Source organism: Pteropus vampyrus, unplaced genomic scaffold (assembly GCF_000151845.1).
Source record: "Pteropus vampyrus isolate Shadow unplaced genomic scaffold, Pvam_2.0 Scaffold29, whole genome shotgun sequence".
NCBI lineage: Eukaryota > Metazoa > Chordata > Mammalia > Chiroptera > Pteropodidae > Pteropus > Pteropus vampyrus.
Genome location: NW_011888810.1, coordinates 3,741,468 through 3,752,643, shown reverse-complemented (window position 1 = coordinate 3,752,643; position 11,176 = coordinate 3,741,468). Strand labels below are relative to the sequence as shown.

At 47.4% G+C, this 11,176-nt stretch overlaps 1 pseudogene; it reads right to left on the bottom strand.

Annotated features, from left to right (window-relative positions):
* Positions 1-5,369: 5,369 nt before the first annotated feature.
* Positions 5,370-5,487, bottom strand: LOC111737656 (annotated as a pseudogene).
* Positions 5,488-11,176: the final 5,689 nt, after the last annotated feature.

Below are 11,176 nucleotides of genomic sequence, written 5' to 3'. Positions count from 1 at the left end.
TTCGAGGCCCTTGGAATTGTGGATTCGTGGAATCGTGGAAACGCAGAATCCTTTTTAAAGCAGTCTCTGGGCTCTAGGTTTCTGGAGCAGAACTCAGAGCAGTGTTCCAGCCTCAGCAACCAGTGTCCTTCCCATCTCCCCACCCCCCTGGGAGTGGCAGCAGGATGTGACACGCCAGGTTCTCCAGTGACAAGTGTCAGGCAAAAGCCTGGAATGGCAGCCTGAGCACGCATCTATTGCCTCAACACATTACTGGGAAATTTGGCAGCTCTGCCTGTGGACAGGCTTCGCCAGGTATTCTGCTTTTTCACTTTTTTACCCCGGGGATAAAGTGCCGTGACACTGAAAATGCCAAGCCACCAGGTTTTCACACCCCGGGGTACGCACACCAGGATGCGGTCCAGGGGTGGAAATGACACCTGTTGAAATGACGCTATCCGCCTTTTTGGCCCAGGTTCCTGCCTCCGGATCTGAGCCTTCTGGGAAGTGTTCGACCTGAGATCTGGGCAGCCAAGACCCAGGCCAGTTCTTAGGTAAGTGGCACCTGCTTGAGGGACCTGAGCAAGTGACTGAATCACAGAATGTCCTGCCAAGGGGCTGAGGCAGTCACACCCTTGACGCAGAATTAAATTGACCTCTCGACTCCAAGAGGATTTAGGGCCAGTCTCTGGGCAAGATGAATGTCACCCAGATTCTCCTTACCTGCTTTTGTGATTCTGGGACTTATTGGCAATAGTCACATACCCCACGTCTTCTAGAATTACAGAGTGTTCTAGGGTATTTTGGTCTCCGTGTTGTTTCATAGTTGGGAAGAAGGAGGCCTCGTGGCACCAAGGCGAGATCGGGGTGGGGAGATCTGAAAGATGCGAAGGTGATTCTTGACTCTGCCTTTTATTAGCTGCGAGACCTTGAGCAGTGTCTGAACATCTCCAAGCCTGAGAATTGTTGTCGGAATTACGTGAAATAATAGCAGCCAATATTCATGTGCTAGGAATGGTGTTAAATATCGCCCTGATTAACAACAACCTTATCAGCTAAGGATACTTTGTCATTTTTTAACAAATTCAAAAAAAAAGTGTCACCAATGCCAAAGGTCACTCTACCAAGAAGAAGTGGAGGCAGAAAAGAGAGAGCTTTCGATCATAGTGACAGGGTTTCTCCACGTCAGCACTACTGCAATTTTGAGCTGGATAATTCTTTGTGGTCGTGAACTATCTGTGCACTGTAGGGTGTGTGGCCAGACGCCAGTGGCACACACCTCCCATCCAGTCGTGACAACCAAAAATGTCTCCAGACATTGTCACATATCAAGGAGTGAAGTTCAATAACTTGAAAACCGCTGAAATAGAGAATCAGATGGAATATAGGTATAAAGACATGGTGCCTAAAACATAGAGTATCAATATATGTCATTATAATTCAAATTGTAGAACTATAACTAATGTCAAGGGCAAGAGAGGTAGAGGGAAAGGAGAAAGAGAGAGAGAGAGAGAGAGAGAGAGAGAAATATAAGGCTTCTCTGATCTCAGGATCATATAACAAAACCTAAATGGAAATGGTAAAATATGCAAACTCATAGAGAAATTTTTCAAAGTATTTCAAGGTTATGATACTGGCAGTGTTGCGTGCATAACTATTAGCCACGCAAACAATTGCATGAATCTTACTACACAAAGTGATCCCCAAACCGATGGAACTGGAAGTAAGAGACGCTGGCCTGGAGAGGGGGTCATGTGTGTAGCGCCTGTCTTATGTCAGGGCCCATTAGGAGCCCTGCGCTCTATGTGCCATGTAATCTTCCCATGAACCTTGTCAGGTGGACCCTGATCTCTCTCTCTTTCCAGAGCTGGCAGTTGAGTTTCGGAGAGGGCAGGGCACTTGGCCGAGATTATGGTCAGTCTGTGAAAGAGCAAGGATTGAAATAAAAATCTTTCAAATGCTAGCACTAACTCTTGGGGCCCCCAAAGAAAAAAAAAGTTGGCCCCCAACTCTTACTTAGAGTGTTTTATAGATAGGAGTGATCATTTTCACACCATGGCCATCCTTTAGTGTTTTCTAGACCCGCAAAGTTTTCTGAGGATCTTTGTACACCTGTCAGTCAGTGTGTCATGGCCTTCAAGAAACCCACAGGTCATTTCACTGGAAGGTCAAGAGTTCAATAGGACAGGAACGCAAGAAAAGCCTGGGGAACAAAAGAGAAGATGCACGGGTCCTGGAGTATGCATGTATCTGGCCATTACGTGTGCTGGGTGACAGTCACCCGTTGGACACTGTACCTTTTGGCCAACGTGGGAGGTGGGTAGGAGCAGGTGAGGGACGTTTCCCAGGAGAGGGAATGCCGACTTGAGTTTGGAAGGGTGAAAAGCACTGTGGCTGAAGAGAGAGGAGGAAGGAAGTTGTAGCTGGAAAAGGAGCGTGATCAAAACGTCAGATTGGGATATAGTGAGGAATGACGCGCGTTCTCACGGTCCACTTCTCCTTGTAGAAGCAAAGGGATGAGGGTGGCGGAGGGAACGTGACAACTGCGATGCTCCATTTTGTACCCATGTGTCCAAGGGAAAACCGACCTTAGAAACAGTCACACTGTTGTTCTTAGGTGCATCTTAATCCTACGTTCTCCACTTTGAGTGCGATTTCTGTGACATCCTACTACCTGGACCTGTGGACAAGGTCATGCTGTCTCAAAAGTAATGGGAATATATTTTCCCCGGGTGGAAAAGAAGGGAAAAAAAGAAAAGGGAAAACTGTATGAAACAAACCACGTGTATAAGACATCCAGAAAGATAGCATCAGATTGAGGGGGAAAGAGAGAGCGAGAACGCAGGAGCTGACAAAGCTCTGAGGAACGAAAGAAAAAAAACCTGTTTGGGAAAGTCAGAAGTTGTTTCATAACATTTTAAAACCAAAGTTGGCTCACATATAAAAGATTTCTCCTTTTCTTGATAAGATTACTGCCCCCCCCACCCCCAACCATTTCAACAGCGCTAAAATAATCTTTAGGACATTTAATCCAAAGTCTGTCTTCTTGAAGGGTCTTTACTAAACCTCCTGCCAGCGCTGGCAGTGCCTGGAGCTGTCTCCCCAATATTTCACAATCTTTTCTCCTGAAAAATGCATCCCACGTTCTTAAAATAGAATCAGATCGCTGGCTGAAGTTGGTGGGCAGGGAGCTGAATACAGGTGGGAGGACCTGGCCGAGGCATTGCTCTGGCTGGGATCTGGGTTTCCCCAGAGACGGAGGAGAAAAGGGACAGCTGGAGGGGACATGGCCAACCATCGCTTTCCTTCTGGCCTTCCGGTTCTTTTGAATCCTTGGACGCCTCCAAATTTAAAACAGTTTGCCCCAAGGGAGCACGTAAGGCCTGGTGGAGCCCCACGATAGCCCCTCAGTGAGAACGAGGCGCTCCTTCCACCGCTCTGGAGCTCTGACCCCACAGGGCGTGAGCAGAAGGCGCTGGAATTTGGTGCTGGAGGCCACACGTTTTACAGGGGGCTCTACCACTCCATGTGATCTCCTTAAAGGAGCAGCCCCTCCCCTGTGAACTAAATCCTATCTCCCAGAGCTGTTTTGATCATCAATTGAGCAAAATACACATGAAGGACTCGGATATGATTTGTCTTACTCTGAGTTAAAGTTGTTTCTAGTCCTCAGGAGGAAGTGGTTGGAAAAATGGTGCCAAAGAGAAAATGCCCCTGGTCGTTAATGCTGGGCTTTTGTATTTTGAAGGAGGAACTAGAGCCACTTTGACTGCCCTGGCTTCCAGCAACGTGGCACTGGGGGTGGGGATGAGGACCAAGATGGGGCCCTAAGCCTCGAGCATTTACTCTGTTAGTATTCTCAAAGAGAGAGGTGGTTCTACACCAGACTTAAGGTGAACTCCAAATAACAACCTTAAGCAAGTAGCTTCTTAACATTCTTTCCTGCAGCGAATATTTCTAGAGAATTCTCACATTCACACACACTCGCATGTGACACTCACGTGCCCACAAACACAGACATGTACACTCACACCCTCACACGTGAACACATACACACCTGCACACACTCACACCCTCACACGTGAACACATACACACCTGCACACACTCCCACATACAGACACATCTCTCCAAAATCCAATTCTTGCAAGCTCTCAATTTTAACTAAAGAGCAGGAAATCCTGAAGTCATATCATCACCTTTTCAGAGAAGTCCGAAACAGCCTGCTCAGTTGCCTGGTTCTGCAAGCAGCCTTTCTAGGCCTACGACTTTCACTAACTTTTGCTGTAGAACCTTTGTAGCCATATCTTAAGGATGCTCGAGGCTTGCTCCCTGCCTTTCTCACCTGCCTCCCACTTCCTCAACCTGGTGTCTCATGTTTTTGCAGCCTGGGGCCACATTCCCTATGGATCCATGCCTCTCTGCGTCTTAGCAAGCTTTTCTGTCTTTTCCTTGTCCATCTGGCAAACCACATCTCATTCCTGCACCATTGGCTCAACAGTCGTTCATCGAGTACCTCCCATATGCCAGTCGTTCAGGGGAGTGGAGGAAGGGGTGGGAGGAAGAGCCGAGAAACAGAAATATCACTGCCCTCAAAATCACAGCTCCTTATTGCTTAGCTTAAAACACTGCTTCTTCTTGGAAGCCTCTCATGGCTGCTCTTCCTGCCCTGCTACCTCCACGACTACAAACCAACGCACAGTTTTCAACCTTGATGCTCTTTAGTGCTCCCCAGATGCTAGAAGGCAGATCCACCACCCAACTTATTAAGGCAAGCCCTGGGAGCCACTCGTGTCCCCTCCTCCCCCTTCCTTCATTACCTCAGGTCACCGCCCATCCTAAGTGTGTTACCTCCTAAACGCCTCCCAGATTTGCCCTTCTCTCCTTCGCCATCATCTAGTGTAAGTTGTCACCATCTCTTGCCTGGACTGTTGCAGTAGACCCCGAATCACTCACCTTGTTTTCTGTAACTCAATCGCCTCACAGCAGCCAGGGCAATTTTTTGAAATCACAAACATTTAACTGCCTCCCCCCCCGCTTCTCCCATCAAACACTCCCGCCTTCCGTAGCTCTGACATTAGATACCAAGACCGCGGTCTGCCCTGACAGCCCTGGCCCACACCAGGTACCCTTTCATTCGCTGTAGCATCTTTTAATCCCTCAAAGCCACTCTTCTTCCTCACTCCACAGGACTTTTGCACGTGCTGTTCCCTCTGATTGGAACACTCCCTACCCCTGCCGATGACTCCTGCTTTCCATCGGCTCTCCGTTGAATTACTACCTTTCTTTTTCTTTTCTTTGTCTTTTTTTTTTTAGGCGAGGCAACCCTTAGTTGACCTCACAGATTGCAAGGAACTTGTCAGCTTACAATCTCTTATTTTTTATTATTTATGCCTACAGCACCTGGTCTTCCTAGGTGGTCTCTCATCCAGTACTAACCAGGCCCGACCCTGCTTAGCTTCTGAGATCAGATGGGATCGGGCTTGTTCAGGGTGGCATGGCCGTAAACTGAATTACTATTTTTTAGGGAAGCCTTCCTGAACCTCAGGCCTTAGTCAGTCTACCCTAATAAAAGTCCTCAGCATTCGAGTCCAAGGCCACATACGGTGTTCTCAGGCCCTAGGCACTCCGGCATTTGCAGGTCCCTTTGTCCACTAAATAGATTTAAAAGTAGATTTTATAATCGATATAAAGATAAGTGTAATCAAGACCAGCTTCATTATTATACACTCATTATTATTATTATAATTATACTCATTTTCTCTTTTGATTTTAAAAGGGCCCCGTGTGTCTAGTTTCTGATGGATACGTCGGCCCTGCTGGGTCAGTTCTTCAGAGCCTGGCATACGTGAAAGTTGACAGGTAGGGCGATGCTTTTCCTAGTCGATGTCAGTCTCTGCCTCTGAGCTCCATGAGGATGGGGGCCACGTCAGCATCCTCACTATTGGATCTTCAGCAACTAGTTAGGGCCAGGGACACCCAGGTAAGCGCTCGGGAGGCAGGAGTTGAATGAGCATATTATGTGTTGGTCTCCCCTACCAGATGCTGAGCTGCGAGCAGCAGGGAAAGACTTGGTTCTCCTCTCCTTCCAGTGTCTGATATCGGAGGATGGCGCAAGCTCCACATGCAGAGGGCTGGGCGTCTCTCCCTTGCACAGAGCTCTGCTGGCCTCAGCAGCGGTCAGCAGACCTGCTCCTCGATGGCCAGCCCGCTCCGGGCTGCGGCTGCTGAGCAGGACACTTGGTCTGAGTACAGAACACCCAGCATCGCTTTTGGACACCGCATGAAGGAATGCAAATGGCCTATTTGTGGACAGAGTCACTTTACCACCAGCAACACCTCTCGAGTATGTGGAAGGAACTTGAGGTGGCCGTTCCGGGGCGCAGCTGCCTCACTTTACGACCACAGAAAAAGGAGTAGTGGGACCAGTGCCCGGGGGCTTTTTCCGCCAACAGCTAAACTGCTTGCTTTTCAAATCCCCCCAACATGATGAGAGCTGGGCTTCTAGAGCAGGCAGATCCCGACCGCCTGCTTGGACTTCGGGGCAAGGGTGCTGTCAGAGTGGTCCCCTGCCAGCAGGCTACAGGGTGACCACTGGCACGATCAGCCAGTGTTCCCACAGGCTGGTGTCCTAGGCCTATCGGTTAGAACTTCAAGTGACAAGAGCATGACAGGGAGCTCGACCCTTGCCCCCTTCCTGCTCACTGATCCTAAGCTGTGATTATTTTTAATTTTGATGACGTCCATATGGGAGAAGGCAGCCCAGCACAGCTACATGATCCCATCCAATGCCAACGATGCTGGCCAGGACTGGGTATCTCACGAGGCAGGGTAGAAAGAGGAGTCTTGGTGTCACACAAATGTAGTGCTGAGTCCTGCCTCGACTGCTGCTCATGAATTGTGGACACGTAACTTCACCTTTTTGTGAGAATTAAAGAAAATAGAATAGATGGTTTCTAGATGCCTGGCACACTGAGAGGCAATAAAGGCTGCTGCTGTTAACTTTTAAGTATGCTAACTTCATCGTGAAGCAAGCATGCCTCTCCATTATAAAGCCCAGGTCGCTATCTCATTCCCTCAGAGGCTTGCTCTGGAACCTATTTCTCAAGAATCCAAGATCTAGGCAGCCCAGCCTAACTTTTGCTGGAAAAATGATTGCGAGGCTGCTCTGATATGAGCGCGATTTTCCCAGCGAGAGTGACCAATGTCGAGATCATCAGGACAGGCTACCCCTGGCTGCCCGGGAAGGCCATGGGTTCAAGTGCTGGAAGGAACTGAAGGCTTTTACAAAATGCAGTTTTTCAGAGAGGCCTAAATAAGGCAGGATTGAAGCAGAAACAGAGCCAGTGCCCATGGCCCTCAGGTGTCCCTGGAAGCTGGCAGTGAGAGCTGGGCCCACTCAGAACCCAGTGTGAGTTCAGAATTGCAGCACACCATGCAGTCCCCAAACCTTCTGCCTCCATGTCCTGTCCTGGACACGCCCCCTACCCCTACCGCACTGGAAAGGGATAGGTTTTAATACTATCACTGTCTTTCCTGGACTGGGTCATCTTGCTCTGTCCCCTAAACGGCATGTTGACAGATCTTTGAACAAGGTCTCAGGAAGTCATGGTGGTATCAGTTCCAGGAGCTTACAGATAGAGGTATTTACTAATAGTGACTTAACAGGAAGTTCTGAGGCACACCAAGAAGTTTCTTTGATAGGATGTTGGTGTTTTGAGGCCACTTCTTGAAGAATCATGTAGCAGAGAGGATAGTAAGTTCTTCAGACCAGCCACTCAACCACCTGGAGCTAAAGCTTACTGAGTGCCTGTCATGCAGGAGAAGATTTATGCTAGGGGACAAAACCAGCCACAATTTTTGTCCTTGGGACAAATTTCCAAGGAGAAAAATTCAGATAGCAATGAAATAATCACCCAAATCAACCCAAAATTGTTCTCAGGATGAGTGCTACAGAACAAGGCCACACTGGTATCCCAGGTGCCCAGTTCTCATACTGCATCTAAAAAAGAGACACTGATACTTAGGAGAGATTCCAGAAGCAGGTGGCAGGGACGATGGTGCATCAACCAGCGGCTTCCCACATAGGACTGCTGGAAATGGAAGGACCTTAGCTTGGCAAAGAGGAGGCCCCGGGATGTTGGGTTGCCCTCTTTTGCTATGTGAAGGATTGCTACTGATGGGGGCGGGGGGGGCGGGGGGGACAGTGTTATTCTCAGTGGGACCGGAAGGAAGGACATGGAGTAGTGGGTAGAAGCGGGTGAGGGTGACTCTCAGACCCACACAAAGAATTCCTGACTCCTGATTCCTAACTCCTGGAATGGCCATCTTAGGATGCAGGGAGCTGTTCCTAAAAGAGTTATCTGGCCCCATTTCTGTTTCTGTGGAACACCCTGCTCCCATGCTTGTAATCTGCTCCAATGAGAAGGCTATTCCATACATTTTGATTGCTCATTCCATCCATTTGAACCTCCTCGCCTCTTTCTGCTTCCTGTGCTGCTCCTCCACTATTTTAGCTTTCTTGGGCAATCTCACCAGGCCCACATGCAGCCTCCGAGATGTCCATGTGTCATGGATACTCTGCTGGGATTGGTGGGGACATGGTGGTGGCTAAAAGCATGAGCTTTGGAGCAAGACGAACACGAGATCAAATCTCAGGTCCATTACTCCTGAGTCACATGACCTTGTGCGAAGGGCCTCTCTGAATCTGTTCCCTCATCTGCGAAACGGGAGGTGGGGAATGACACCACCTGCTTGGACTTTCTGAGGCATTCGATGAGATTCCACAGGCTCCGGGGAAATAATCTACTTTCATTTTTCCGGAATGGCTATTCACCAATCTGACTAATTTTTTTTTCTTTTCATCCAGAAGCTTAGAGACTAAACAGATCCAACCCTGGAAGATCAAGTAGCACAACTTTTGCCTTTTCCGCTTGTTCTACAAGTGCTGTAGACATTTCCAACAAACGTCAGAGAAGAGGCAGATCTGTGTTCTGGAGGCATGGAACTAGGGCTTGGTCTGCCCTGGAGAGGGGGTGTCATAGTCAACCCAGCACGGGTGACTCTGGAACACCCACCTGCCCTTTAACCAATAATGTATTGGTTAACACGCTGTTAATCAGTTAACATGCTGTTAACCCATGCCAAAAGAGCTGACTGTGCGAATTTCTTTCTAACACCACATTCAGTGACATCACATTATTAGCTTGAAATCAGCCACGGTGGGAGCATTTACACCAGGGCGATTGGCAAAGGCACCAAATCAGGGCTCCTCCACCCCCCAGAGAGCTGGTTAGTGAGCATTTCCCAGCACACCACTGTCTACCACAGTAAGAGAAGAAAGGTCTGAATCTCATGATTCACCTTCAAAATCTTTGTGTTTCTGAGGAAAAGGAATCAGTGGTGCAGATGAGCACCAAGCCTTAGGTCAGCTCTTTCTGTCTCGTGTTGATATGCAGAAAGAACTTGTTTAGCAGAGTTGGACACCCGTGTCTATGTCCCTCTCTGCTGTCTCCTCGTTAGAGGAGCAGAGGATTCCTGCCTAGATCATCACTTAACCTCAAATTACCAGCATCCTGGGAGAGTACGTGGGGTCTCTCATCGGGGCACTTTGGAAGGATGCAGGACTTGCTGGTGACTGGGAACAGACAGCTCCTCTGAAGCCCAGAGCCTGGGCTGGAGCTGCACAATAATTTACCGTTTCTTTATAGAAACCGGAGGAGGCCAGGCATGGTGTTGAAGTTTGATTAGTAATAAGAACATACCAGCTTAACCTCTAACATTTAGCACTCTCCCCTGGATCGAATGACTGATCTCTATCAGGGTGAGCCATGCCTGGGAACATTACACCTCTCTAAAAGCTGTCAGTCTCTGTCACTGTCTTTGCACAATGGAGCCCATAGCTATTTTTAAAGGACTGTGTCACCTTTCAAGAGAAATTGTGTCTGCATGGACGATCGACTTCTTCTTCTTCTTTTTTTTAGTTGTTTTATATATGGATTTGGTGGTCTTTCATCTCCCAACGTGAAGGTGGGTGTTTAATCCCACACAAGCCATCATTGTTTTGATTTTTATTTTAGGGAGACTGTGAAGAATTGAGCAAAATAAAATAATTGCCAAACATCCCTGTCATCTGTTGAAAAGAAAAGAATCAAAAAGAAGAGAGATCTGTCCTGCGATTACTGGGTGGCGAGCATTTGACTGAAATTATCACTGTTTTGTTTACTCCTTTCCCAAACTCTGCAAGATAACGGTTGTTAACCCCATTTGCAGATGATCCCAGCTAGGATGGCGGACTCTGGAATCAAACTCCTTGGGTTTACAATTCCAGCTTGACGTGGAGGCCAATCTTAGCTTTGACATGTACCTTAGTTTTCTTATCTTCATAATGGCGATATTCACAGTGTCTACCTCATCATAAAGTCACTGTGAGAATTCACTGAGTTAATCCAATTTAAATATTTAGACAAGTGACTTGAACATAGTAAGAGGCCCATTAATATGGCTTTTTATTGGAGGGTAGAGTCTAGTGACTATGACTTTCAGGCTCTTTATTAAAGCTATTATAACAATTAATTCTCACAGAGGCCTCGTAATATGAGTTATCTCTACCTTTCAGAAGGAGATAGCAGTGCTTCTTGCCTCAATGGATTTTTTGTTAGCAGGGTTAAATTAAGATCTCTCATTTCAAGTGTTTGACTCAGCACCCAGTGCATGGCAACTTCCCAGCACACAATAGCTATTTATTAGTCATCATTAGAAATAGTCTTATCATGAGGGGACTGAGATTTAGAAAGTTTTGGATGAACTATGGGCATAAAAAGCAGGCTAGCATAGTAAAAACAGGTAGAATGTTCTGGAAGGCTTGTCAAAGGCAGATGAGGTGGTCAAGTTAGATGCACTGAGGAAAATTATAAAAACCATTGATAAAATTCTAGACTGCATGCCTTTAAGTTTTGCTCTTTAAAAAGGGAAACCACAGTTGCAGATGATGCATTATGGGTGTGGTTTATGCCATGAGAACATGTGGTTCTCCATCACAGCCCCACTCAGCAAACGCCCAGCTCTTACAAAAGGGATAAGTGAAAGAGTGTGCTTGCACTGGTATGTTTTAGGTTAGAGCACAATGTTTGTTATATACAGGTGTGTCAGTTCTTACAATTCCCTGCTTTAACTGTCTTTTATGAGTAACCATCCAG